We start from the raw sequence: 23637 nt of genomic DNA, 5'->3' as shown, positions 1-23637 counted from the left end.
TAAGAAAATAAACCAATCTAGTATTTTGTCCTGTAAATAGCGTTTGTTTTTTAGAAATACACAACTACAACTAATGAACGTCTAACACTTTGTCATTGTGGCCCTTATGATTATGGCACTTTGAATTTAGGCTTGTTGTGGGATTGAATGAGATGTTTAAATAAAGTTTATTTGAAGCGAAATATGAAATGTGATTCCATATCCCTACCAGCCTTTTTCTGTATATGAGAATCAAATAATGCTTAGTAAGAGCCGACCAACCCGCATCTTTAGCAGTAACTGACACCCTTTCTACATGATTTCAATATATACTTCTTCACCCTGATAACCTCCTGGCTAGTAATTATTATTCTCTCCCGATCACACTACTAGGAGACTACTACTACTATACTACTACTCTACTACTACTACCCCTCTTTGCCCCAAAGCAAGGCTTAGCTGTTCCTTGTCTTATTTCTCTCTTTTCATTTAAAACATATTTTATTTATCTTCCCTCTTTTCCATCCGCTTCTCACACGCTCTGTTTTTTAAATAAGCACAAGATCTTTTGTGACATGCTAAGTGCTGATGTATGTTAATAAAAGACTTAAAAACCTCCAAATGATGACTTCAGAGTGTTTTTGATTTGACAGTTTTTCTTGTGGCTGTATCACCCCAATCTAATGCATCCTTTAATACTTCAATAGTATCATGAAGTGCTAGCATCATGGAATTAAATAGAACACTAAAATGAACATTGACATCCCGGCAACATGACTAAAATGACGGCCATCTTGGTCAGAGAATCTCATATCATTCATTATATTGTAGGATAGAAGTGCACTTTTTTATATTGATCATATCATTTATCATCTTGAAGTACTGGATTGCGCCAGGCCGCTCACTGATGCATTTCAAAGCTTTCTCGGCAAACAAACATCTCAGTCATTCAAAGCAGAAATGAACACAAAACATCCAACAAAATTAAAAGTCTGTCACTGCCACTTGTCATGTTTGTTTTAATCTATGTTTTATTCAACTGCATTTTATTCAAGAGATGTTGGCACTGTTGACTTAGTAATAGTCCAGGTATGGTCCTGTGTGGCTCAGTTGGCAGAGCATGGTGCTTACAATGCCAGGGTTGTGGGATTGATTCCCACTGGGGACCAGTACGAAAATGTACGCACTCACTACTGAAAATGGCTTTGGATAAGAGCATCTGCTAAAATGTGAAATGTTCTATAAAGACCCTTTCTCTTCACAGGTATACATGGAACACATAGGCTGCATCCCAAAGGCACCCTATATGCCTTGTTAAAAGTATTCACACCCCTTGACTTTATCCACATTTTGTTGTGTTACAGCCTGAATTTAAATGGATTCAATTGTGATGCTGTCACTGGCCTACACTGTCACGCCCTGACCGTAGAGAGCCTTTTAATGTCTCTATTTGGTTCGGTCAGGGTGTGATTTGGGGTTGGCATTCTATGTTTAGTTTTCTATGATTTGGTGTTTGTATGTTTTGGCCGGGTATGGTTCTCAATCAGGGACAGCTGTCTATCGTTGTCTCTGATTGGGAACCTTACTTAGGTAGCCCTTTTTCCCTGCTTTGTTTGTGGGAAGGTAACTTTGTTTATGGCACAATTAATAAAACATTTGTCAATAAATATTCAATTAATTTGCTTAACAAGTCACATAAGTTGCATTGACTCACTCTGTGTGCAATAATAGTGTTTAACATGATGTTTGAATAACTACCTACATCTCTGTACCTCTGTCACGTGTGCTCCCTCTCCAGCCTCTAGGTCACCAGGCTGCTCTTTATGGTGCACACCTGTCAACATCGTTACACGCACCTGTGCGTCATCAGACCCACCTGGACTCCCATCACTTCCCTGATTACCTTCCCTATATATGTCACTCCCTTTGGTTCCTTCCCCAGGCTTGGTTTCTGTTTCAGTTTCATGTCTGTGTGCTGGTAGTGTTTCTTGGTTTGGATTATGTTCCATTTATTTGATTAAAACACTCACTCCCTGAACCTGCTTCCCGACTCTCAGTGCACATCGATACAACCTCATACCTACAATTATCTGTAAGGTCCCTCAGTCGAGCAGTGACTTTCAAACACAGATTCAGCCACAAAGACCAAGGAGGTTTTTCCAATGCCACGCAAAAAAGGGCACCTATTGGTAGATGGATTTAAAAAAGGCAGACATTGAATATCCCTTTGAGCATGGTGAAGTAGTTAATATCCCAGTCACTACAATGATACAGGCATCCTTCCTAACTCAGTTGCCGGGGAGGAAGGAAACCACTCAGGTATTTCACCATGAGGCCAGTGATGTCTTTAAAACAGTTACAGAGTTTCATGGCTGTGATAGAAAACTGAGGATGGATCAACAACATTGTAGTTACTCCACAATACTAACCTAAATGACAGACTGAAAAGAAGGAAGCCTGTACAGAATAAAAATATTACAAAATATGCATCCTGTTTGCAAGGCACTAAAGTAAAACAATAAAAGAAGAAAAAAAATAATTAACTTTATGTCCTGAATACAAAGCATTATGTTTGGAGCAAATCCAACACAACACACCACTGAGTACATGGTGGTTGCATCATGTTATGGGTGTGCTTGTCAATGGCAAGGACTAGGGAGTTTTTCAAAAATAAACTAAATAGAGCTAAGCACAGGCAAAATCCTAGAGGAAAACCTTGCTCAGTCTGCTTTCCAACAGACAGTGGGAGATAAATTCACCTTTTAGCGAGACAATAACCTAAAACACAAGGCCAAATATATACCGGAGTTTCTTACCAAGACAACACTGAATGTTCCCGAGTGGCTTAGTTACACTTTTGACTTAAATCGGCTTGAAAATCTATGGAAAGACTTAAAAATGGCTGTTTAGCAGTGATCAATAACCAACTTGACAGAGCTTGAAGACATGTTTTAATAATAATGTGCAAATAAAGCTGTAACTACTCTGTAGCCTACAGTAGTTACAGCGTTGACTTAAATCGTCTTGAAAATCTATGGCAAGACTTGAAAATGGCTGTCTAGCAATGATTGACGTGAATTTTTTAAAGAATAATGTGCCAATATTGTACAATCCAGGTGTGCAAAGCTCTTAGAGACTTACCCAGAAAGACTCACAGCTGCAATCGGTGCCAAATTTGCTTCTACAAAGTTTTGAATACTTATGTAGATTTGATATTTCTGTATCTTATTTTCAATACATTTCGAAAAACATGTTTTCACTTTGTCATTATCATGGGGTATTGTGTGTAGATGGGTGAGATTTGTATTTATTTAATCTGTTTTGAATTCAGGCTGTAACACAACAAATTGTGGAATAAGTCAAGGGGTATGAATACTTTCGGGAGGCACTGTAATGCCTATATGGGCCCTGATCAAAAGCAGTGCACTATATAGGGAATAGAGTGCAATTATTTACACATCCATACAGTACAGTAGTAGCAGCAGATGTAGGAGTGACTAACAGAGAACAGCTCCTGCAGTCAGACGTATAGAGAATACTTTGCATGCTACATGTTGTATGTACATTCATTCACAGCAAAACAGTTTGTATATTCACAGTATGTGTGGGATGTCAGTCAATTTCCTCAAAATGGCTGTCACATTGACAGCTAGACAGAAAGTTCCAATTCCAACCGTGTTTAGCGAGCCCTGGGAAGGGAAACCCTGTGGATGTCAGTCGTCAGACACTACTGACAGTCCCAGTCCTACACTAGTAGATAGAAGCCATGTATCCTAGCCATGTGCACCATCCCCAATGTGCTCTGAATGAGTATGCTCTGACTGGCCACACAGCTGATGTTCCCTTGCACTCTAAACAGACTAGCTAGCTAGAGCTCTGGCCTGGTGGTTACCTAGCAACACGTATGCCACTGGAGGATGGAGGACAGGGGCATACACCTCTGTCTTTTCCTTCTCCTGTTGCGGGGGAGAGGAAAGACAGAACATTAAAACAGCACAAACAAAACAAACGTGGTACAATGAAATAAACTGGAATCAATGCATGACAGCTCAGGGAGGCAATTGTCAGTTAATATAGAGTACTGTATGTGACAAGTTGTGTGATTAAACAGACAAAACCTTTGTCAAAATAATATTCAACATTACTTCAAGCATGGATAGAAACACATCAAATTAAATAGTGTTCATTTTCAGTTACACTTAAAGCATGAATTAGTACATTCAGGAGCCATGATAATCAGCTTCACTTGTTTGTTTTGATTGTTCTGAAAAAGAAAAGCATGTAAGTTCTTCAAATGATTGTCTCAATGCAATTTTATATATACTGTAGATCAGTGGTTCCCAAACTTTTTATAGTCCTGTACCCCTTCAAACAATCAACCTCCAGCTGCGTACCCCCTCTAGACCCAGGGTCAGCACACTCTCAAATGTTGTTTTTTGCCATCACTGTAAGCCTGCCACACACACTATACAATATGTTTAATAAACATAAGAATGAGTGTGAGTTTGTCACAACCCGGCTTCGTGGGAAGTGACAAAGAGCTCTTATAGGACCAGGGCACAAATAATAATATAATAATAATCAATCATTTTGCTCTTTACTTAGCCATCTTACATATAAAACCTTATTTGTTCATTTGTATTGGAAAGCGTCTCAGTCTTTTTCCCACACAGTCTGTGCCTGTATTTAGTTTTCATGCTAGTGAGGGCCGAAAATCCACTCTCACATGTACGTGGTTGCAAAGGGCATCTGTGTCTTAACAGTGTGATTTTCCAAGGCAGGATACTCTGAGTGCAGCCCAATCCAGAAATCTGGCAGTGGCTTCTGATTCAATTCCATTTTCACTGAACCGCTTGTTGCATTTTCGATGAGGCTCTCTTGTTCAGATATCGGTAAGTGGACTGGAGGCAGGGCATGAAAGGGATAACGAATCCAGTTGTTTGTGTCATCCATTTCAGGAAAGTACCTCTGTAATTGTGCACCTAACTCACTCAGGTGATTCGCTATATCACATTTGACATTGTCCGTAAGCTTGAGTTCATTTGCACACAAAAAATCATACAATGATGGACCTGTGTGTTGTCCTTGTTAATGCAGACAGAGAAGAGCTCCAACTTCTTAATCATAGCCTCAATTTTGTCCCACACATTGATTATAGTTGCGGAAAGTCCCTTGTAATCCTAGATTCAGATCATTCAGGCGACATCACCCAGACAGGCCAGTCCTGTGAGAAACTCGTCATCATGCAAACGGTTAGACAAGTGAAAATTATGGTCAGTAAAGAAAACTTTAAGCTCGTCTCTCAATTAAAAAAAAAATGCAATACTTTGCGCACTTCTGTATGTTGTAAAAGCGTTATATGGTCGATGCCCATACCATTGCATAGTGCAGAAAATACATGAGAGTTCAGGGACCTTGCTTTAACAAAGTTAACCATTTTCACTGTAGTGTCCAAAACGTATTTCAAGCTGTCAGGCATTCCTTTGGAAGCAAGAGCCTCTCGGTGGATGCTGCATTGTACCCGAGTGGCGTCGGGAGCCACTGCTTGCACGCGCATTACCACTCCACTATGTCTCCCTGTCTTAGCTTTTGCGCCATCTTTACAGATACCAACACATCTTGACCACCAAAGTCCATTTGTGTCACAAAGCTGTCCAGTACTTTAAAAATATCCTCTCCTGTTGTCCTGATTTCCAGTGGTTTGCAGAAGAGGATGTCTTCCTTTATTGAACCCCCAAACCAGGAGCTGACACATACCAGGAGCTGTGCCAGGCCCGCCACGTCTGTTGACTCATCCAGCTGTAATGCATAGAATTCACTGGCTTGGATGCAAAGCAGTAATTATTTCAGAACATCTCCTGCCATGTCACTGATGCGTTGTGAAACAGTGTTGTTTGATGAAGACCTTGTCTCTATAGTTTTTTGGGCCTTTTCCCCCAGCATTGTCCCAGCCATATCTGGGGCAGCAGGAATGAAGTCCTCCACAATAGTATGGGGCTTGCCTGTCCTAGCCACTCGGTAGCTCACCATTTAAGATGCTTCTAGACCCTTCTTATTAATGGTGTCTGTTGCTTTTATACATGTCTTAATACTTCAAAGTCGTCTTAATTCTCGCTCAAAAAAACTCCTGTGGCTTATTTTTAAAATGGCCATGTTTTGTTTCTAAATGTCTGCGCAAGAGTGAAGGTTTAATCGAGTTGTGAGATAGTACTTTTGCACATATAACACACTGTGGCTACTCCCAATATAAGTGAACCTCAAATCAATGTAGTTCTCATCTTATTTGTGCCTCTTTGATGGTCCAACGTCCCAGTCTGTTGTTCGGTGCTTTCCTAGGTAAGGGGGCAGTAGCTCTTCGGCTGCATCAGATTCACAACTGTCAGTGTCCATGCTAGCTGGGCTAACAACAAATGTAGAATTACTGACGCTAGCATTGGATGTGCTTGTGGAAGCAGAACAACTTGTCGTCGACAGGTGCAGGTGTAGTACTGCTGGTAGTAGCAGTACTACCAGTAGAGCTGGCACGTGTCTCTATGGAAGAGGGCCTTACTTTTTTAATCCATTTATCAATTTTCGAGCAAACGGAATGAGCAGCAGCTATGTTTGGCTACATACGGACCGTTAGTGGAATTCCCGCGAGAGAGTAATGGTTAATGTGATTGGATGTTAATTATTTGACTAGGCTACTTGAATTTGACATTGTGTTGTTATTTCGCTTAACACTAGATGGTTAAATTTGATTTTTGACAGTGTAACAAGGCTACTCAGGCGATAAAAAAACCTCACCCAAATATATAGCCAAGTTGGAAAATATAAATGGACTGTTTGAAAATGTGAAGAAAATTATATATTTTAAATGTATTTAAATAAAATGTGAATCACATTTTTATTTGGCGTACCCCCGACAGCATTGCCCCAGTTTGGGAATACCTGCTGTAGACTATACTTTTGGTAAAACATATCTTAAATATCAGCATCTGTCACGCCCTGACCTTAGAGTTCCTTATTATTTTCTATGTTTGGTTAGGTCAGGGTGTGACTCGGGTGAGAAAGTCTATGTTTTCTATTTCTTTGTTTTTGGCCGTGTGTGTGTGTGTGTGTGTGTGTGTGTGTGTGTGTGTGTGTTGTGTGTGTGTGTGTGTGTGTGTGTGTGTGTGTGTGTGTGTGTGTGTGTGTGTGTGTGTGTGTGTGTGTGTGTGTGTGTGTGTTTCCCAATCAGAGGCAGCTGTCTATCGTTGTCTCTGATTGGGGATCATATATAAGTTGTCATTTTCCTTTTGGGTTTTGTGGGATCTTGTTTTCTGTTTAGTGTTTCTGCCTGACAGAACTGTGCGCTTTCGTTTTCACGTTTGTTATTTTGTTTGTGTGTTTTTTGAAATAAACTAATCATGAACACTTTGCACGCTGTGCTTTGGTCCACTCCTTTCGACGAGAGCCGTTACAGCATCCAAAATAAACTTAATGGACGTCTCAATGCTATGTTACACAGAACAACAAACTACCGTAATATATCAATAGAACCCAGGACAAACTGTGACATTGTCTGTATAGATTCAAACTGAAATACTTTTTACCTCTCAATAATAACATTATCTCATGGCCTCAAGTAGTTCTCTCATTCTCTCCGTCTCCCTCTCATCTCTCTCTCTCCTGGCGTTGGGTACTGTATGTTCCCTATCTCTACATTTATATAAGCTTCTTGAGGACAGCACTTCAGCTTTGCACTGACAAGCTTCCTAATTTGTCCGAGCATCTCAAGGGTACTGCCAAGTAAGCCCAGGCCATCAAATACTCCATTAATTTCAGTGGATTATGTAATGTGATTGAATTGGGTTACATAACAGCTAATAACAAAGCGGTGGACCTTGGTGGTAACACTGTTCCTAACAGGCTTAACAGGGTAGTAAGGGAGGTCAGGATTGGATAGATTCCATTCCCCCTGCAAAAGCATTTCATAGCTGAATAAACTTTTTTTTTTAAATCAGGAAAAGGAACAGAAATCCCATCTCTGCAATTGCTTGGTGCATGGTGATAGCTTTGTTTTTCTACCATGACAGATGACATTTTCTGTGATGGTGTCTGCTATATGTACTGTAGGAAGGAGAGGAAGGAGAGCGTCTCCCAGCGACATCTAGCCTGATGAGTAGCTTGAGAGTAAGACAGAGAGATAATGACGGAGGGAGAGAAAGAAAGAAATGGATTCACAATCACAATCTTGATAAAACACTTCCCTCGTGGACAGATAGCAACCACATACACACACACACAGACAGACACGCAGGCACACACATACGCACACACTCAGTTGGTGTACACTGAGGAGCAACAATCCCCAGCTGGGGGTTATCAAATTGATATTCATAGTCCACTTCAGAACATCTTGAAGATATGACAGTAATGCTGAAGAAGAGCTTTTTCAATACAAAACAGAGTTTCCATTGCACATTGCAATGCTCCGAGCAGGGCGATAGTTACTTGGGCTGAATGCCCCAACATGTCTTTCTTGGTCCTTCACTGTACATACTATACATCAAGAGAAACAGCAACACAGAGCTACTGCAGGTCATTAAAGAGTTCCCCCTCTTTCAACCTGCAGTCATACAAAGAAAGGCTATGAAAATGTCTTTAGAAATTTGGCGAGGAGGAGAGGTCGCTAGGGGCCCAAGGTGTCATGGGCAACAGACAGTTCCAGGGAGCTATGGCAACAGCAGACTCATATAATAGCTGCTCTGCATCAGGCTGCGACACTGCAAAGAATAGAGAGATCAACACAACTACAGAGATATAGAGAATAGAAAGAAATGGAGGGAGAGAGAGACCATCTTTAGAAAGGGTGTCCCATCTCACTCTGTCAACACCTCTGGCTGCTGGGAGTCTGAAGGACATTTCTCCTCCTCTATCCCCTTCATCATTAGTCCAACTCTACAACCCAGATGCAACTCCTCAAACCCAACCCAACGCCTCTCCACTTCAACCAAGTGTCCTTAGCTCCAGTCTGACCCCCACCTCCAGGAGGGTTAGTCAGGCCTACACGGCTGTGCTGCGACCCAGCAGAGGGAAGGCTGTGGGCAAGCCACAACTCTGCTCTAGCCCCCTGAGCCCCTGGAGCCCATGGATACTTCTCAGCCCTAGCTCTGGGTGTGTGTGAGTCCGGCCCTCGCGGGGCATGGTGATGGTGGCCTGGGCCTGCAGAGAGAGGGGCTCCGTGGGGAGGGTGTTGTGGTTGAGGTCCATTGTGGAGAGCAGGTGACCCAGGGAGTCCCAGCGTCGGGCGGTGGGCAGGCGGATCAAGGAGGAGTAGCCCCGCTCAGAGAACACTGTGACAGGGGGAGTCTTGGAGGTCTCAGGCTCCTGCTGCTGCAGCCTGGAGGCCTGGGGGGTGAGCTTGGTGTAGGTGCCCCCCCGGCTGTCAGCCAGCACTTCACAGTAGGGGGGAGGGGGGTCCTCCATCAGAACAGCCTCCTCGTAGCAGGGGGGCTTCCCAAACACGTCCGTCTCTGGGGAGAAACAGACACTTGTATATTAGTTCCCCCTTTCCCATCGACACAGTAAGGGTTCCTGTGGACAGGGTTGTGTGGGAGATCATCATTGGTAAACTGACCGGCTATTACATAATGTTAATATAACTCCTTCGACACCTCAGTCAGCTCAAATGACTGACTTTACATCTGGAGTTACTGATACCGCTGCCAAGTCCTACAGCTTTGCCTTTAAACTGTGAATCAACATAGGTTGAGCGGTGAGCATTCCATTGATTACTACAGTGGCCTACAGTAAAGGCTTCTTTGATGACTCAATTCTGACAGTTTTTTTATAGTGCTAAATGGCTTCACACACAAGCGTGCATGCGCACACACACACACACACACACACACACACACACACACACACACACACACACACACACACACACACACACACACACACACACACACACACACACACACACACACACACACACAGATTAATGGGATATTTGTCTGACAGGAACACTCAAGCCACAAGTGGGAGGCTAATTTACTGATGTATTAAAGCACAATCATCTGTCTTCAATCCCTTTACAGCTCACAGAGAGAAAACCCAGAGGAACAGAAAAGGTGGGAGTAGAGGAGATTAGAAGAGAGCGGGTAGATTTTTTTCCACATTTTGTTATGTTACGGCCTTATTCTAAAATTGATTAAATAAAACATGTTCCTCATCAATCTACACACAACACCGCATAATGACAAAGTGAAAACAGGTTTTTAGAAATGTTGGCAAATGTATTACAAATAAAAAACAGAAATACCTTATTTACATAAGTATTCAGACCCTTTGCCACACCTGGCACTTCCTCTAGTGTTATCATTTCTCTAGTAATGTGTGGAAACCCAGCCTGGTAAAGGGAGAGGTACTTGTGTGCGCTTAGACACGGTCATAACATGGATAACATGGTTAATCATAAACTCCATTTCCCAGCCTCCATTTCTTTCAAAGCACACCCACAGTCTGTCTATACTACTATTTATTCCAGGCAGTGAGCGATACCACTTTGCACTTCAGAGTGTTTTTCCACTGGAAGAAATTTTGCTGCTCACTAAAAACACAACAACCAATTGATGTTGAGGATATAGAACGTCTGATATGGAAATCCTCCACAGCATGTGTTGGAAGTGTCATCATGGTGGCAGTAATGTTTAGATCTGCTGTCTGCGTATCACTACATCTCCACAACCAATTATACCAATGTTCATAACGCCCTGCTCTGGCCTCCTTTGTAATATTAGCCCCAGCCTCTATATGTATAAATAAACACTAAGCAAGCTTCGATACAGTAACAACAGAGGCCCAGAGCACTGGAGCTATTTCCTCTGGGAGATGAGAGGAATGTTTCATGAACCAGGTGGTCATGTTTGTTTCCCGTGTCAGCAATGCCTCTGGACAAAGAGAGGGCCAACAAGAGCAGAGGGGTGGCAGGGCTGTGGAGGGTGGTGAAAGGGGGGACACGGCTCAGGGACAGCCCAGAGCGGAGCCACCTCCCCTAGGGATATGATTGCTAATCTCAGCCTCAGTGGCCCTGGGGCCCCGGGGCCCACCACTGTCGCCAAGGACATGACGTAAGCACAGCAGCAGCTGCAGGGTGCAGGGTGGGAGGTATTATTGGAACATGCCCTCTCCAATGCTGCAGGCCGATGGATCTCAGCATGAGAAAATTGCAATTAAAAATGTAAATGAAGCTTGTTCAATTACATTTCTGAACACAAGCTGTGCCTTGAATATCAATAATTTTGTGGCCATTTTATTTCTTGGCGCTATGTCATTTGGGGGAGGGGATCCCGAGTGGCGGAGTGGTCTAAGGCACTGCATCTCAGTGCTAGAAGCATCACTAGAGACATCACTAGAGACATCACTAGAGACCCTGGTTTGATTCCAGGCTGTATCACAACCAGCTGTGATTGGGAGTCCCATAGGCCGGCACACAATTGGCCCAGCATTGTCTGAGTTTGACCGGGGTAGGCCGTCATTGTAAATAACAATTTGTTCCTAACTTATTTGCCTTTATAAATAAAAATAAAAATTTCCTTTCCCTTTATAAGCGGCTGTCTTCCCAATGAGCAGATTCCTCCTACTTTAAGGTGTTCGCCTTAACCATCCTGTCCTGCTGCCCTGGTACTGAGTTCCTCTATCTGGCTTTTGTGCTTGCTCGCTCTCTGTCTATTTCAATGGCTAGCTTACCTTTCACTCCACTGACTGACTGCTATGCTGTTGGCGCCTACTAAATGTCGAGCTGCTAGCAGTCTGTCATTGCGCTGGCTGCTGTGCTGCTAACTCTGTCACCGCTGTGCCCACGCACTGCCTACTCTACAGCGCTAACTGTCACCATGTCACCCACAAAGGAACGCAGAAAGCTATGATGAAAGCCTACAGCAAAATGCCTTTAGAGTCCCTGCTGTCACTGCTGTAGCTTGTAATGTACAGAAAACTGCAGGTGTCTTCTGGGTTATGCTCTTTGTATATTTATGTTGCGTTCATATTGAACTGGAAAGGGACAATATGTGAAAGCTGTCAAGAGTTGCATACATTCTTAGAGAAAAAGGTTCCTTATAGAACCAAAAAGGCTTTTATTGCTTGCTTCATATATGGAACCCCTAAAAGTTCTATATTGAATCCTTTTATCTTTGATCAGAAACCTAGAGGTTCTTCTTGACTGAACTAAAATGGTTCCATATTGAACCCTGCATGGTGCCCTTTATGAATGACTACTACTATTGAATAGTAATATTTTGAGCTAAGAATATAATTATATTAACTATGAAATAATGGACAAAAGAGTACCAACATAGTTTTTGGAATTTATTGTCATTATATGCTATCATAGTTTGGATATGATGGCCCACATCAACTCTGGCTGTCTTCTCTACAATACAATGCAATACAATATACTTTGTCCATTAGTTACAGTGAACAACAAAAACGTGTCTTCTGCTCCCATCTCAACTAGAGGTCGACCGATTATGATTTTTCAACGACGATACCGATACCGATTATTGGAGGACCATTAAAGCCGATACCGATTAATTGGCCATTTTTTAATTTTTACAATTTGTAATAATGACAATTACAACAATGCTGAATGAACACTTATTTTAACTTAATATAATACATCAATAAAATCAATTTAGCCTCAAGTAAATAATGAAACATGTTCAATTTGGTTTAAATAATGCAAAAACAAAGTGTTGGAGAAGAAAGTAAAAGTGCAATATGTGCCATGTAAGAAAGCTAACGTTTCGGGGCCTCCCGGGTGGCACAGTGGTTAAGGGCGCTGTACTGCAGCGCCAGCTGTGCCATCAGAGTCCCTGGATTCACGCCCAGGCTCTGTCCTAACCGGCCGCGACCGGGAGGTCCGTGGGGGCGACGCACAATTGGCCTAGCGTCGCCCGGGTTAGGGAGGGCTTGGTCGGTAGGGGTGTCCTTGTCTCATCGCGCACCAGCGACTCCTGTGGCGGGCTGGGCGCAGTGTGCGCTAGCCAAGGTGGCCAGGTGCACGGTGTTTCCTCCGGCGCATTGGTGCGGCTGGCTTCCGGGTTGGATGCGCACTGTGTTAAGAAGCAGTGCGGCTTGGTTGGGTATTGTATCGGAGGATGCATGACTTTCAACCTTCGTCTCTCCCGAGCCCGTACGGGAGTTGTAGCGATGAGACAAGATAGTAGCTACTACAACAATTGGGTACCACGAAATTGGGGAGAAAAAGGGGTAAAAAATTCACAAAAAAAATAATAATAAATAAATAAAAGAAAGCTAACATTTTAGTTCCTTGCTCAGAACATATGAAAGCTGGTGGTTACTTTTAACATGAGTCTTCAATATTCCCAGGTAAGAAGTTTTAGGTTGTAGTTATTATAGGAATTATAGGACAATTTCCCTCTATACCATTTGTATTTCATTAACCTTTTACTATTGGATGTTCTTATAGGCACTTTAGTATTGCCAGTGTAACAGTATAGCTATCGTCCCTCTCTGGGCTCGAACCAGCAACACAACGACAACAGCCACCATCGAAGCAGCGTTACCCATGCAGAGCAAGGGAAACAACCACCTCAAGGCTCAGAGCGAGTGACGTTTGAAACGCTATTAGCGCGCGCTATCTAGCTAGCCATTTCACTTCGGTTACACCAGCCTCATCTGGTGAGCTTCAGTCAATCCTACCCTCCACACCTGTTCCTGTTCCTGTGCAGCGGGCCAGTGTGTGTGTGTGTGTGTGTGTGTGTGTGTGCGTGTGTGCGTGTGTGCGTGTGTGTGTGTGTGTGTGTGTGTGTGTGTGTGTGTGCGTGCGTGCGTGTGATAGAACATTCTAGTAAAAAAGTAGTGTTACAGAATGAGTACCTTACCTTGTGGGGAGGCCCAGCTGCCCTGGGGGAGGGATCGGGGAATGTGCAGCGGTGGGGAGAGGGTCAGCGGGGGGCAGAACTGGAGGGGCTCTCTGGATGGAGGGTACCCAGCCAACCCCGCAGTGCCCAGGCACTCCAGTGACTCCATCTCCAGGGCCCTTAGACACTGCTCCCTCAGCCTCTCCTCCCTCCTCCTCTTCAGACGACGCTGGACAAAGCTACAGAAGCAGCACAGCATGACGATGAGAGCCCACACCAACCAGAACCCAGCGAAACAGGCCAGGAAGGTGTACGTGCCCTGGGACATCACCATGGTGATGAGGAACTAGTTGACTTGGAACTACCGAGGTGCGTGAAATGAGGAGCCAACAAGACTTGGGAAGATACGTTAAATCAAATAGCACTGGCTGCCACTGAGGAGACAAGGGAAAACATTCAAGAGAAAGATAGGGCTCCAGTCTCCAGAGGAGTTTGGTTGAATGTGTAGTCTTCTGTTGAGTTGTAATCCTCTTATATCAGTGTGACAGAACAGCCCTGATTCTGTTAAGAGGACTGGGTGTCTAGTGTGCTTACACACACACACACACACACACACACACACACACACACACACACACACACACACACACACACACACACACACACACACACACACACACACACACACACAACAGCACTCTCTCAGAGGCTCTTCTCTAGTCCAAAGGCCAGGTATTATCAGTTGTTTTCCAGCCTGCAGATCACTTCAAATCAGATGTCCTGTTGTTCTTCAGAGGTAAAATAAGGTGATCTTCTACATTCTCACTCCAGTCTCACTGCAAAACTCATAGTCTAAATCACATCCACCGTCCATGTATCCTGAAAAATCACCGCTTAGGAAACTCTGATCACAAAAAAACACAGAGCACTACTCCTCCTTCCCACTGAGGTTGAGGGCCTGCTCCTCTCCACACCAGGCAGACTGAGTGGGCCCTCTGAGGGGTGAGGCCTGGATAGGGGGTCAGGCAGCGCCACGTGACGTGTCAGTCTGTCCCACAGCTGCCTCCCCCAGGACACAGGGCCAGACCCAGGGGTTCCACACACTCACGCTGGGTTCCGCGAGGTTCCGAGGCGTTCCGAGTCCCCCCTCTGGTGCGCTGAACCCCAGACGATGGATTTTAGCACCTTTATGGAGTACTACTGACGTTACGCTGCTCAACAAACAGGGAGAGGAGAGAGGGTGGAGGGGACCATCATTATCAATTATGAAATAGGCAATATTTTCAAAACACAACGCTGCAATATCAGAAACATGGACACGGGCCTGTCTAGTAAATTATCTCAGCTGTTCAAACATCATTATGATGGTGACCTCAAAGGGTGAGTATCAGTTTCACACATCAGAGATGATGGATCAGAACAGTACATAGATCTCTTTGGGAAAACAGGGCCCTTTATATGGGTGCTAAATGGGACCCAATCCTGATAATCCTTCCCAGATAGCTAGTGCGGAGCAATTAACCAAAATGTTGGTTATTAATTGTTTTTTTAAACAACTAATTAACCAATGTCGGTTCAATTATTTGAATTCCATTTAGTTTCGTTTTTTTCTGTGAGCTCGATGCGCACATCGCACAGTTTTTCTAGAGATAAAGCAGATCCAGCCTGAACTGTGCGATGTAGTAGAGGGTGTTTTAGTTTCCAACAGGCCAATATTCTAGATAGTTTAGTGCATAAAACGTGGTAATTAACTACAATGACCATAATCCATTGCGTATGTACTTGTCCGGTCTGTGTTTCTTTTATGCCTTCTACTGAATAGAGAAGAATGCTTGATCATGAGGTGATATAGAAAGGAGCTGTTGCTTCGCGAGATGCCTCACATGGAAATACATGATCTAAGTGATTGATAGTTGGTATTCAGCAGTCATAAAAGTATACCTTATTTACTTTAAAGAACTATTAAAATAGTGATTTTGTCTGACAGCAACGGCAGCAGCCCTATAGAGATGAGATGATGACTTGGAATGAAATTATAAAGTCATCAAATAAAACAAATGTAATATACACAACGACTTAAATATTTTATAAAAGTAAAATAATGTGAATAAATGATGGTTAAGTGATAAGCAGTAATGGGCAGTCACTACCATCACGGGACTTTTGTTTTATTCTGTTTTTACAGCATTCAAACAACATAATGCTTAGTGCACTTAATTTCTTTTTTAATAAACGGAATCCGTGATATAAAAAATATATATATATTGAACAGAAACTGAACCGACCTCAAAAATCACGAATCGCTAAGCACTTCAGCTAGCACATAACATTCTGAGAACCATATGGGGTTGTCCTATGCTTATTTTGCATACAACCTTCCCAAACCTGTTAGCAACAGGTGTGACTGAAATAGCCACATCCACTCATTTGAAGGGTTGTATATATAGTGTAGGTTCCCAATCTCCCAACCCCATAATTGTTATCAAGCCATTTCAGGCTATCAATCAAGATAGAGTAGCTTGTCCTACCATCTTAGCTAACCTGTTGAAAAATAGACATAGCTTTTACATAGAATGATTGTGGCTCTAGATGGGAGAAAAAAATGTGTTTCATGTGTTTGAAAAATGCAAAATTCTTCTACTTATGTGCCCCCCACACACACCATCTTCATGTAGCGTACTTCAAGCCCCCTCTAAAATAATGGGTGCATGACGCCCCTGAAACAATACTTATTTCGCATGCGCACCTGATGAATGTCAGGTTGTGAGATACAGCTTCCAGTTCCATAACATCTGATCATGAAAATGTGAATGCAACTCGTTGTTTACCTTTGTTGCTAGTGCGTCTCCTTGCGTCCTGATAGGTTATCCTGATGAACTGAACTCAGAGACAGTATTCGCTCCGTTCCATTGAAATGGCGTGAAATGGAGCTCACAGTTTATGACAGCAAGAGAAACAGGTGAACCAAGGTGTTTCGGATGTATTTATCAATACAGTAAATACAGATATCATAAAGTGTTTGATCTGTTGCCTTGAGCGCAAATGACTTCCTCTCCATCCCCACAGCATGCAGCCATTCAGTGAGTGATGCTACGCCTCCGTTCCACGCAAACATCCTCTGGTTCCTTGGTATCGCCTTTCATGAACGACGAGCGGCAATTACGAGCGCTATTTGGTAATGAGGGCTAGAATAACGTAGTCTACATTCACCTTGGCAACCTGTCTCATCCCTTTCTAGCTATCATATATTCAATCAATCTCCTCATTTCGCTCCATCGTAATCATCGTGACATTCAAGCGGTGTAGTTTATACGGCCACACAATCAATACAGATAGGGGTTTTCCAAGGACGTTAACTGAGAGGAGCGCAAATACTGTATCCTGCTCTTGAAAAGGTTAGAATTCCTTTGATAGCAGGGCATGATTATCTCTCTTTTTTGCTTTCTCACATTTTCTTGCTGTGTCATTATCCAGACTTGCAAATGGTACACATGATATGATATATATTCGAATAGCATGCATCATAATACTTCAAAATATATCAAATGTAATCGATTTACATCCAGGTTCAACTGATCCTGTAACAGGCTGACTACACCGCCAGCATTGCAAAATACATTTTGAAATCAATATTATTGAATTAATTGCACCCACACTGCTCGCTGCGCCAACTTGCGTCTGCGTTGCCAAGGGCTAACACGGATCCCAAACCGGCTGCGCGCGTGCGCATCGTGCGCCATCGTGCATAAATTGATTTTGTCCCCCCACACCAAACGCAGTCACCACAGGCAGGTTAAAATATCAAAACAAACTCTGAACCAATTTTATTAATTTGTTAGTCATATAGTACAAGTATGTGGAGGGGGCTTGCCTCTTTTGTTCTCTATTGCTCCTCAAATCACAGATTCCCATCAGAATAACTCCTTTTTTATTTAACTTGGCAAGTCAATTAAAAACAAATTGTTATTTACAATGACGGCCTACCCCGGCCAAACCCAGACGACACTGGGCCAATTGTGCGTCACCCTATGGGACTCCCAATCACAGCCGGATGTGATTCAGCCTAGATTCAAACCAGGGACTGTAGTGACACCTCTTGCACTGAGATGCAGTGCCTTAGACCGCTGCACCATTCAGGAGCCCATCCTTGAATGTCCTACTCCTTGAAGTTTGCAGATGTGTCTAAAAAAACACTATTTTGCTGAAAGCGTGTGTATAGGCTACTTTACAGTATTTATACAATAAAAGTACAAATTAATCGCTGGAGGACATTTCCCTATTAGGAAAGAGAACATGCTCTGTCCAATGACTGTATGGCTTTGTTTTAGGATTGTGTACTTTAGGGAGTTTAAAGACAAAGTTGTGAGCCCAATAAAAAAAAACTTGATATTGCCCATCTGCAATAATGGCACTCCTAACCTGTGTAACTAGCCATTGGAGATTTCCACTTTTGCTCACTGACAGAGAGCCAGCCTGTCACATTGCTCACCATATCCACTCTCTCACAGTACAGCTATTGTGTGTTTATTGATCATTGTTTGACAATAGAGGGTTAGATTGAGAGGTAGACCACACAATACAGCCTCAATAGCCTCCGAACAATACAAAGAATCATCATTCAATTGTTATTCTTTGTCAATACAAGGGAAATCGTTTTGCCGTAAACTTCAGGCAAAGGGCGGAGGGGAGAGGAGGGTTTGACACGTTGTAGATGGCTCTCTTTCAGAGAGCTGTCTTTTCCTGTGGTCCTGTCAGAAACCAACCTCTGTGGCCTCTTTTCCTTCTCCCCCCCCCCCCCCTCCACTCTTGGCAATCCAACATTTGATCTCCTAATAGTCTCCAGCTGTTCTGCAGTCCAAAGAGATACTATACACTAGAACTCTTGGCTTCTCCATCATACGATGCATTTGTTTCCCAAGAAGTGGACTCTTTTCCTTGGCCCTGGCTACGCTCATTTGAGAAATGCTCACCCATATTTCAATGGGTCGTGTAGAGCTGGCTCTGAAACCTACATGTCAGAAAAGTCTCCCAGACTGTGTTACTGGGTAGTTCATTATTAAGGTCATGAGAGAGAGATCATTCTACACAGCCTGCTAAACATTTGAGATTGACTGTGATTGAACATTGAATATCAAATGTTGAATCTTCAAAACGGTGAACATCTTGACTGAAAACAGCATTTTGTCAGATGGTCTGCTGTGCAAACTCAACTTTAAAAGCCTCTACACTCTTAGAAGAAAAGGCTCCAAAAGGGATCTTCGGGTCTCCAATGGAATTGACAACTTTTATTAATTTAGCAAATACAGTGTCCATATAAGGATACCCAGATTATATTTCATGTAAAGGATTTAAAGGATGTAAAGGATTCATGTAAAGCATGTAAAGGATGTATGCATTTCTTACAGGTACAGCTTTATGCATTTCTTACAGGGACAGCTAGGATCTCTCCCCTGTTTAGTGTTCAGTGACTTATGTGTCAGACGAGATCTGTCTGTCACCTAGGCTGCCAAAGCACTGGACGACACATAATGAATATTCATTTACTTAGTGTCCTCTACCACATGTACTGTTGAATGGAATGACTAAGGCCAGAATTCAATCCAGTCATGCTTTGTGGGCAATTCATCTTTTAAAGGCAATGTCCCTGCGTTCACAGAGACTGTATTCACAGTAAACGCTGCGTATGGCATGTCCCCGCGTTCACAGAGACTGTATTCACAGTAAATGCTGCGTATGGCATGTCCCCGCGTTCACAGAGACTGTATTCACAGTAAACGCTGCGTATGGCATGTCCCCGCGTTCACAGAGACTGTATTCACAGTAAACGGCTGCATATGGCGACTCATTTGGAAAATACCTTTATATGGTGTATTGTCGACAAAGCATGATCCTATTGAATCCCTAAATCATTTAGGTCAGAAAGAGACATGTGTTGTTGTTGTTTGAAATGTACCTGGAGTAGACCGCTAGATTCTATTCCAGAACGTTTTATTCCAAAGTTGGGGAAACTGGCTACTACAGCAGTTTTAAACATGGTCAAACAGTTGTCTAGCTCTAGACTAGCTTTCTGTGATTGGGTGACCTATCACTCTATATTTGGAATCTGTACAACATTATCACCATGAAACAATACAGACATTGCTATGACAACACTCACAGCAAAGGGATATTGTAAAAATGTCAAATGTATGCAAATGCACTGAATGTAAAATGTATGCAAGTCACTTTGGACAAAAGCGTCTGCTAAATGGCGTATAGTATTATATATATTATATATTCCAGTACAAAAGGCTGTGAACGATCTCTATCACTTCGCCTTTGTTTTTGTGCAATAAGAGATAACAAACACATCAGAGAGCATGCAGAGCCAAGAGTAAAGATCACTGGAGCCGCGGGATCATGAATACGCTGTACGTTGCCTCATGGTGCTTTAGTAATAGAAACGATATACAACAGTACTGTCGTTCTCTGTTATGGACTGCATTTGCATTGATTCCTCTCATCACTACAGGGGTAGCTAAATATAAACCCTGGCACACTAACATACTATTGTTCTGTGTTACAGTGTTCATCTGAGAAGAAAGCACTGTCTCTTTTCCAAGTTGTGAAGTAAGCCAAGAGACATCTTGTTTCTAACAGTTTCTTCAGACAATTTGTTCCACATGCGAGCTGACTTTGTGTTTATAGGTCCCATGCCTAATTTGAACACACACACACAGGTGCGTGAACACACATACACACAGGAACATGCACACACACACATGCTCTTACTTAGCTCCTCTGTTGTTCACTTGTGAGGTGCACTGTGCTTGGCGTACATCAATGCCTCTCTTGTTTTTTAGGACCCTGGGCTCCTTGAAATGGTATTTTTGATCTGAGCTGAAAACATGTATTCTTCTTGTCGGCTCTGAGCTTCGCATTGCTGAGGGAATCCAAAGTTCACAGGAGAGACTTGACATTTTCTTATTAGAGGCCTCATTATAGGAGGATACTAAAACAATATAAGCAGTTCATAGATACTTTTGACAAGGCTTATAATGCATTAGGAACACATCATAATGCTTTTTACTGTAACAGTATGCCTTAAGTCAAGTGTTATCCAGTATTTTGTTAACACAAACATCTAAATCAGTACAGCACGTTCACAAGGAATCACGACCATCAGCTGCTGAGAGCTATAATTTGTTGCTTCATTCCCATGGGTTTGATAAAGGTGGGTAGTAAGCACGAATCATGGTATAGTGCAACCAAGAGAATTCAAAAACACATTTAATCAAAAATAATGATAGTGTCCCATCTCATGTAGAATTACTAGAACGAATCATTAGAAGCTATCATTTGTCCCCTCATCATTCCCTGTGGTGTACTCAAGACCACAAACAAGATGTCGCTGAAATACATGGTTGCCTTGTTTCTAGCACCTAGCCAACTTAGGTAGAATGGCACACCCCTTTTTCAAAAATGGCCTTTTTCCCTTTAATCCAGATTACAACCTCTCAATTTCAGTTTATTGAAATGGTATATTTTTAAAATATCACCCTTTCTAAAACAAGCCTTACAAAGATGGTTGCAATTCCAGTTTGATCCTCCAGAAAAGACAGAACAAATATTACAACAAATAATGTTTACATTCAAATATACTAATTGATTAAAAAAATAAAGGTGGAGTTATGCAGTGGTGGAAAAAGTACCCAATTGTCATACTAAAAGTGAAAGTCAACCAATAAAATCCTACTTGAGTAAAAGTCAAAAAGTATTTGGTTTTAAATATACTTAAGTACCAAAAGTAAATGTAATTGCAAAAATATACTTATGTATCAAAAGTAAAAGAAAATGTATAAATCATTTCAAATTCCTTATATTAAGCAAACCAGACAGCACAATTTTCTTGTTTTTTAAATGTACGGATAGCCAAGGGCACACTCCAACTGTAGGTGGGATGGACTGAGAGTAGCTGAGGGGTGGGTTTAAAAGCGCATGTTCTATAATAGTTATGACTGAAAACACGATGTACAATGTATAAATTCTATCTATCTAGATTTAAAGTACAGTGCATTCGGAAAGTATTCAGACCCCTTGACTTTTTCCACATTTTGTAAGTTAAAGCCTTATTCTAAAATTAATTAAATAGTTTTCTTACCTCAATCTTTTTTCTTTTTTTTTATTTCACCTTTATTTAACCAGGTAAGCTTGTTGAGAACAAGTTCTCATTTACAACTGCGACCTGGCCAAGATAAAGCAAAGCAGTGCGACAGAAACAACAACACAAAGTTACAGTTGGAATAAACAACTGTACAGTCAATAACACAATAGAAAGAAAAAGAAAGTCTAAATACAGTGTGTGCAAATGGAGGCAAGGCAATAAATAGGCCATAGTAGCAAAGTGATTACAATGACAAATTAACACTGGAGTGATAGATGCGCAGATGATGGTGTATAAGTAGTGATACTGGTGTGCAAAAGAGTAGCAAAGTAAATAAAAACAATATGGGGATGAGGTAGGTAAATTGAGTGGGCTATTTACAGATGGACTATACAGCTGCAGCAATCGGTTAGCTGCTCAGAGCTGATGTTTAAAATTAGTGAGGGAAATGTAAGTCTCCAGCTTCAGCGATTTTTGCAATTCGTTCCAGTCACTGGCAGCAGAGAACTGGAAGGAAAGGCGGCCAAAGGAGGTGTTGGCTTTGGGGGTGACCAGTGAGATATACATACCATACCCCATAATAATAATGCAAAAACATGTTTTTGGACATTTTTGCTCATTTAAATAAAATTAAAATTAAAATGTCAGATTTACATAAGTATTCAGACCCTTTACTCAGTACTTTGTTGATGCACCTTTGACTCCGATTACAGCCCCGAGTCTTCTTGGGTATGATGCTACAAGCTTGGCACACCTGTATTTGGGGAGTTTCTCCAATTCTTCTCTGCAGATCTTATCAAGAGCTCATCCCTCAAGGACACTCTGAGTCCCGAAGCCTCGATCCTGGCTAGTCTGACAGTCCCTGCCATTAAAAAACATCCCCGGAGCATGATGCTGCCACCACCATGCTTCACTGTAGGGATGGTGCCAGGTTTCCTCCAGATATGACGCTTGGGATTCAGGACGAAGAGTTCAATCTTGGTTTCATCAGACCAGAGAATCTTGATTCTTGTGGTCTATGAGTAATTTAGGTGCCTTTTGGCAAATTCCAAACAAATTGTCATGTGCCTTTTACTGAGGAGTGGCTTCCGTCTGGCCACTCTTCCATGAAGGCCTGATTGGTGGTGTTGCAGAGACGGTTGTCCTTCTGGAAGGTTCTCCCATCTCCACAGAGGAACTCTGGAGCTCTCTGAGTGACCATCGGGTTCTTGGTCACCTCACTGACCAAGGCCCTTCTCCCCTGATTGCACAGTTTGGCTGGTGGCCAGCTCTAGGAAGAGTCTTGGTGGTTCCAAACTTCTTCCATTTAAGAATACTGGAGGCCACTGTGTTCTTGGGGACCTTCAATGCTGCAGAAATGTTTTGGTACCCTTCCCCAGATCTGTGCCTCGACACAATTACGTCTCGGAACTCTACACGAAACTGTCTCAGAGCTCTACGGACAATTCCTTTTACCTCATGGTTTGGTTTTTGCTCTGACATGCACTGTCAACTGTGGGACCTTATATAGACAGGTGTGTGCCTTTCCAAATCATGTCCAATCAATTGAATTTACCACAGGTGGACTCCAATCAAGTTGTAGAAACACCTCAAGGATGATCAATGGGAACAGGATGCAACTGAGCTCAATTATCAATAAATAAGGTATTTCTGTTTTTAATATTT

The 23637-nt window shown here is 42.4% G+C and overlaps 1 pseudogene; it reads right to left on the bottom strand.

The window, feature by feature from the left end:
• Nucleotides 1–978: 978 nt before the first annotated feature.
• Nucleotides 979–15032, bottom strand: LOC115136484 (proline-rich protein 7-like; annotated as a pseudogene).
• Between the last annotated feature and the right edge of the window lie 8605 nt (nt 15033–23637).

The sequence above is a fragment of the Oncorhynchus nerka genome, linkage group LG10 (assembly GCF_034236695.1).
Source record: "Oncorhynchus nerka isolate Pitt River linkage group LG10, Oner_Uvic_2.0, whole genome shotgun sequence".
Lineage (NCBI taxonomy): Eukaryota > Metazoa > Chordata > Actinopteri > Salmoniformes > Salmonidae > Oncorhynchus > Oncorhynchus nerka.
This window is presented reverse-complemented; position numbering and strand designations above follow the sequence as displayed.